Below are 7,084 nucleotides of genomic sequence, written 5' to 3'. Positions count from 1 at the left end.
TGAAATATGTGAGTGTGAATGCAGCACAATATATAAAGGTGTGCATTCCAGAGTGAAAGGAAGGCGTGCACAGGGTAGAGTGCACAGGATGCAGTGCCTTGTTTTTATCACCAGACCTTGATTGACTGAAGCAAATGAAAACTTTGGTGTGAGTACCTTACAAAGACACTTGACAATACTAATGTCACCTCACCTCGTGGTTTCACCTTAAACCTACAAACATTGGCTGGACACAAGGTCATAGAAATAATTTATTCTCATTTATTCTCATCTTTACAAATTACAGTCTTTACACATCAAAGTAACTAATCACCTTTATTCATCCACTTGAGGGGGTTGAAGGATCGCTAATCCCATATTAAATTGCCTGTGTTCAACTCGCCTCTCCTCCCTCATTTATTGACCAATTCATTTAAAAAATATTTTGATCAGGAAGGTTGCAAGAAGGATGTCTGCTATCTTTTTTTTTTTTGTACGATAAGTTTTTTTTTTCAATGAAAAAGTAAAAAAAAAACTGTGTCAAATATTTACTTTCAAATATTTGTCAGAAATCAAAATCAGTTACAAACAAAAATGACGACAGCAGAATTTGTTCGCCTCTCACAGCTGGATAAGCCGCAATGGCCCATCTGTGTGTAACACCAATAACAACGGAGATCATTTTTATATGCCAAAATCCGCCATTTTAAGTTATGTCAAAGTTTAAGGGATGACGATAATACACCTATTGCAGCTAAGGACTTGAAATTCACATGATATATACATCACAATATGTTGAAAAACAGATATAGATTAATTTAGTTACTACGATCGGTTTTGTACATAGGCCTAAAGTAATTCATGATTTCACCCTTAATTACCCGGGGGGGAGGGGGGAAGGCGGGTGAAAACAATTTTTGTTATATTTCGACTTTTAGATCAAAACCAGTGTTTAACTGTTTGAAATAAATAAAATATTAATGCAAAAGATATCTAATGCAGACACATTGACTATTTCCTAGATTTACGGAAAAATATTTATCTCATTTTTCGTATATAAATTTGAAAAAAATAGTTAGACCTAAAATTACGTACTCTCTAATGTTGTACGCAGCAAAAGAACCGTACATATTCATAGGAGACTGAGGAAGAACGGGTACGCCAGAAAGAAAAAAAAAAAAAAAAGTCATGTCTCGCAGCGGGCGAAACCGTAAAATTTCATAACAGAAGACCTCATTACATTAGGGGATATATATATATATATATATATATATATATATATATATATATATATATATATATATATATATATATATATATATATATATATATATATATATATATATATATATATATATATATATATATATATATATTTATCAAAACATTACATATATAAAAAATGGGAAAAAAATGTAGAAAATAAAAAAAATAAAAAAAAAATTCATATCCGGTTCGTACAACGACACCCTTGATGCAAAACATGTTTGCGCGCCTGACGATGTTAAGACACACGACACACACTTCCCTTGAGAAAAGATGATAGCCTTCACGAGTGTCTTACTATTTCTTTGCAGAGCCCCTCTTCTTGATGACGACGCGTACACTGTCAGCTACACTTTGCAGTGTCTCACTTAAATTTTTCTCTATCTTTGTATCTCTCCATTTCAGATAAATTGTTATCTTTCCAAGGGTTGAGGAGAACATGGTCGTGGTTCAAGTGAAGCCACTACAGCCACTCCCTGACAAGCCTTCCACACCGGTGAGTGTTGTTCAAGCATGTATTAGTATTGCTAATTCCTTATTTCCTAGAACATCTACCACTATATAATGGCAATGTCTTTCCAACACAAATAACGTCAAGCAAAAATAAACTCTACACTAACTAAGTGATGAAAAACGTAGCATCATCCGCTGCACAAAACAATACAGCAGCGAAGTGACACTGCCAGGACTTGAACCAACACCTGCCTGTCTCACTGACACCTGCCGTGGTGCCAGGGAGTGAAGAGGCCTGTGCTGCCACCACGCTGAGAGAGGGAGAAAGAGAAGAGCATTAGAGAGGAATGACCGTGGCAGGAAGGATGGTGTGTTAGGTGACTGGTTCAGACAGTGACGGTGGACAGAAGAAATGCTGGAGAATGATTAAACCACAGGTGGTTCATGTTGTAGTTGTTCAAGATTTCGAAGAAAATTTTTTTTTTTTCCTAGACAGATAGTGGCAGCAGACACACAAGAGACGATGGTGTGGTGGACAAGAAGATGCAGAGAGACAGCAGACAGAATGGAAGCTACAGATGAAAGAAGAGCAGGTCAAGCCATGGCAGCAGACACATAGACAGACAGATTGGATAAGAAAGAAGTATTATTTAGTGAGGTAAGGAACTGTACAACCCTTCACGGTGCTGACTACTTGATAGCAGAGGTGGTTCATGTTGGTTCAGGATTTGGTTTGAAGCTGTTACGTGAAAAGAACATTCTGAGGAACGAGAGGTTGTATTGTCACTTGTCAACAAAGTGGCAGAGTATTGCTATAACATTTATAGCCAAAGCTGTACCAGCTGCCTGAGTGTGTCATGTCCATTGTGTACTTACAGTCACCTTTGTCATGTCTACGCTAGTGGAGGAGAGGGAAGAACAAACCTTGAATCGTCCAGGGTTAGAGTTTTTAGCAAAGGTTTGAGCGAAGAGTTCAGCTTTAGAGGTAGATGTGATAGCAGTGGTGCCATCTGGTTGAAATAAAGAAGGGAAAGGAGAAGCAAAGTTATTATAGATGTTTTTGGGTAAGTGCCAGAAGTCACGAGGGAGAGTTAGATCTTGAAACGTTTTGACACTTTCTGTTAATGAAGGAGTTTTTTTTTTGGCTAATTGGAGAAGAGACTTGGCATGGCAGAAATGTAAAGTGCATTAGATTCCGGTGATGGAAGAAGGCTTAAGCACCTTTGGTGGGCCACCTCTCTATCATGTATAGCACGAGAACAAGCTATGTTAAACCAAGTTTAACTTTGGAAGGTTTAGGTCGAGAAAAAGAGTGAGGAATGTACGCCTCCATGCCAGACACTATCACCTCTGTTATGCGCTCAGCACAAAAAGACGGGTCTCTGACACGGAAGCAGTAGTAATTTTCCAAAGAAAATCAGCAAAATACCTCCATGTTCCCCCAACTAGTACAGGCAAAATGCCAGTGGCACCTTCCTTTTGTGGGATCCTGAGGAGGGATTGGAGCGATAGGACAAGATACAGATATGAGACTGTGATCGGAGGAGCCCAACGGAGAAGAAAGGGTGACAGCATAAGCAGAAGGATTAGAGGTCAGGAAAAGGTCAAGAATGTTGGGCCTATCTTCAAGACGGTCAGGAATACGAGTAAGGTGTTGCACCAATTGCTTTAGGTCGTGGAGAATAGCAAAGTCTAAGGCTAGTTCACCAGGATGGTCAGTGAAGGGAGAGGAAAGCCAAAGTTGGTGGTGAACATTGAAGTCAGTCTCCAAGAATTAAGATCTCTGCAAAAGGGAAGAGAGTCAATGTGCTCCACTTTGGAAGTTAAGTAGTCAAAGAATTTTTCATAGTCAGAAGAGTTATTTGAGAGGTATACAGCACAGATAAATTTAGTTTGAGAGTGACTCTGTTGTCGTACCCAGGTGGTGGAAAACTCGGAAGATTCAAGAGAGTGGAAAGCAGGTTAAGTCATTGCGCACATGAACACAGCATCCAGCTTTGGATCGAAAATGAGGATAGAGAAAGTAGGAGGGAACAGAAAAGGGGCTACTGTCAGTTGCCTCAGACATCTGAGTTTCAGTGACGAAAGGATGATGAAGCTTAACAGAGGAGAGGCAGTGTTCTACAGATTGAACGCGAATGTTGCAGAAGTTTATGAAGAAAAACTGAGAGGGGTATCAAGACATTTAGGGTCGTTACCAGAAGAGCAGTCTGACCCGGGGACAATTGTGGTCCGCTCACCAGATGGGGTCTCCGAGGCTGGTGTAGGAGTATGTGTGTAATAATTAGGTGCTGGTAGTTGTTTTGTGTGCAGGAAGAGAGATATCTCCATGACTATAACGTTTGGTACGATTGAAAACATCCTTTTGTTTCCACAGATATGTACACACTAGTAGTAACAGTTTTCACCTGTAGCACCAGAAACAGTCTTCCTCACACGAACCGTTTTACTGCCGGGACTTGAAGGCTGATGAAGCAGTGCGGCGGAGGTCACGCCTCTCAGAGTGTTTATACTTGTTGTCAACACCGCCATAACTAATACAAACTCTTTAGTGCAGGTAGTTAAATAACTGCAATCATTGTTCCAGATTCCTAAATTCACAAAGTGCATAAACTCATTCCAAGTTTTTATTGCAGATAATTAAAGTTTTAGTGAAATAATTATTCCTATTCCTAATGTTGTGTGGTGCATTATCTCAGACAGGACCACTGGAAGCTGTCAGAGTGCTGTGGCACGTGGCAAGAACCAAGTGTTCAGGAGCACACACTGTCCCTTCACCAGTCAGCAGGTTACGAAAAACAATGCAGTATTTTGTTGAGTAATCAAAGTAATAAAATGTAAATGATAAAATGTCAGTACTGATTTAGAGTGTCACACTCCACCATGGCAAAGACTGCCGGCTGAGTAATATTCAAGTTGTATTAGTGAGACTCTACTCAATGTTAATTATAAGGCAGGTGTAAAAAAAATAGTTAAAAATGTATCATAGTACAAGAAAATGACAGTTCAAAATGTAAACATATCTTTAACAAGTAGACTTGAATGGTCATTAAGTAGTACAGCAGACCCTTCCTACAGTAAATTCACTATTATTTGTAGACTAGCCTTATTTGTCTCTCATTATTTTACTTTTCTCATTATTCTGTCTTGTTTTATCATCAATACTTGAGTGCCTTCATTTATCTCTATTATTGTGACTGTTTCTCTCATTATGTTGCTGATGTCTACTCTCATCATCTGACTGACTGCTCGCCTTCACAGGTCTGGGCGGCTTGGAAACCTCACTACAAACTGAAGACCCGTTCACTTGAAGGACACAGTTAGAGTCGGACACAAGATCCAAGAGGGAGTTATTTTTAAACGAGAGCTTCAGGCAGAAAATTCGAGTGGATTTTCAACTCTAAAAATAACTTTTTTGGGGGGGATATTTTGAACCTTCTTTATCTTGAAAAATAACTGCAGATATCATGACTCTAGCTGGAAATTGACCTGAGCAATGTAGGGTTTGCTGCAGTGAGATTACCAAGGCACGAGTGTCTGGGATTTAAAGATGATGGATATGTGTCCTGTGTGCTGCTGTGCTGGGAGGAGAGGAGCAGCAGCAGTCGTGGGGCTCTGTTGCTGCTGTCACTGGTGCAGCTGTTCACTCCTGCAGCTACCTTCCCTCAACATACTGTGTCTTCCCTCACCTGCAATGAACAACTATGAACAATACTTCTCCTGCGATGAGGAACAGTGAATAACACCTCTCTCTCTCTCTCTCTCTCTCTCTCTCTCTCTCTCTCTCTCTCTCTCTCTCTCTCTCTCTCTCTCCACAGTATGTCCCCCACAGTATGTTTACAAACCCACAGTGACTCTCCACAGCCCCTCACCAACAATTGTCTCCTTCACACACACACACACAAATGTTAGAATCTTGTAGTGTCTACAACAAGGAATGGAACCGAAATCGACAAGCCAAATTTTCTTCCAGCCTGCGTGAGTGTAGTGAGGCTCAATGTGTGTGTACAAGTGAAGAATATATATTAAATGCTTGACTCAAAAAATATGAGGCTTACACAAAAATACAGGACACAACTTGAGTGTGGTGAGTCAAAGGTGAGTCAAAATGCTCAACTTTGAATTAACTTACAACAAAAACTAACTAAATAAAACACACTATAAAGAAATAATCTCATCAATTAACACTGAAAAAAATATATATATACACCAACACAAAATAAATAAATAAATAAATGAAGACTAAATAAAGCAAATTAATCTGAACGCTAACAAACAAACCAACATAGTCGTATATTTTTTAACACTACGGTGAAGAAAGATAATGAAGCTTTAACATTGAGTGAGAGAGAGAGAGAGAGAGAATTTTGTGGTCTTCCTAAATCTCTCTCTCTCTCTCTCTCTTACACAAACAATAAAAAAACAAAAAAGTAAATAAACAAAATACAAGCAAATAATAATAGCCGTCCACACCAATCCACATACACCAAGCCATCCCAATCCAGCCAATCACGAGCCAGCAGCAGACACACCGAGAGGATTGGGAGAAAGAGGAAAAAGAAAAAAAATGAAAAATAATGGATACCGGGAGAATAAGAAAAGAATAAGAAAAAAAATGGCGAATCAAGAGAAAAATGAGAAAAATAAAGGAAAAAAATACGAATAAAATCAAAAGGAACAAATGAGGGAAGAGAAAAAATGGGGTGAGGAGGGGAACACTTAGGAAAATAAACCAAACAATAGGGCATTACATTGTGATTACGTATAGCAGGGATGGATTATGAGAGAGAGAGAGAGAGAGAGAGAGAGAGAGAGAGAGAGAGAGAGAGAGAGAGAGGAGATCTGCTCAGGAATTTAATTTTGTGTTGGTGGTTTACGCTCTCTCTCTCTCTCTCTCTCTCTCTCTCTCTCTCTCTCTCTCTCTCTCTCTCTCTCTCTCTCTCTCTCTCTCTCTCTCTCTCTCTCTCTCTCCTTACAACAGTTTTGTTTTTCTGTTTTCTCTCGCTCTTATCTTTCATTGAGAGAGAGAGAGAAAGAAACATTATTATTACACACACACACACAAACACTCTTTTCATAGATAAGTTAACGCTTTTAATATATATATATATATATATATATATATATATATATATATATATATATATATATATATATATATATATATATATATATATATATATATATATATATATATATATATATATATATATATATATATATATATATATATATATATATATATATATATATATATATATATATATATATATATATATATAAAACCCTTTCTTTTTACCTTATCTATCACAATAACCCTTTTCTACCTCCTATTCCTTCCCTTCCAAATGAAACCGAACCATTAAGAAGTATCACTTGCTTCTCT

General features: G+C 38.1%; 1 long non-coding RNA gene across 3 annotated transcripts in view; it reads left to right on the top strand.

The window, feature by feature from the left end:
• The window catches only part of LOC135095276 (uncharacterized), a 77,820-nt gene extending 72,315 nt beyond the window's left edge, over positions 1 to 5,505 (top strand). For all 3 annotated transcript variants that reach the window (XR_010264201.1, XR_010264200.1, XR_010264202.1), the window contains 4 exons: positions 1 to 1,741; positions 2,191 to 2,356; positions 4,398 to 4,486; positions 4,960 to 5,505. The exon at positions 1 to 1,741 is cut by the window's left edge and continues 538 nt beyond it. This is a non-coding gene — a long non-coding RNA (uncharacterized LOC135095276). The remainder of the gene's footprint in view (positions 1,742 to 2,190; positions 2,357 to 4,397; positions 4,487 to 4,959) is intronic.
• The last annotated feature ends 1,579 nt before the right edge of the window (positions 5,506 to 7,084 follow it).

Source organism: Scylla paramamosain, chromosome 48 (genome assembly GCF_035594125.1).
Source record: "Scylla paramamosain isolate STU-SP2022 chromosome 48, ASM3559412v1, whole genome shotgun sequence".
In the NCBI taxonomy this organism is placed as follows: Eukaryota; Metazoa; Arthropoda; class Malacostraca; order Decapoda; family Portunidae; genus Scylla; species Scylla paramamosain.
This window is presented reverse-complemented; position numbering and strand designations above follow the sequence as displayed.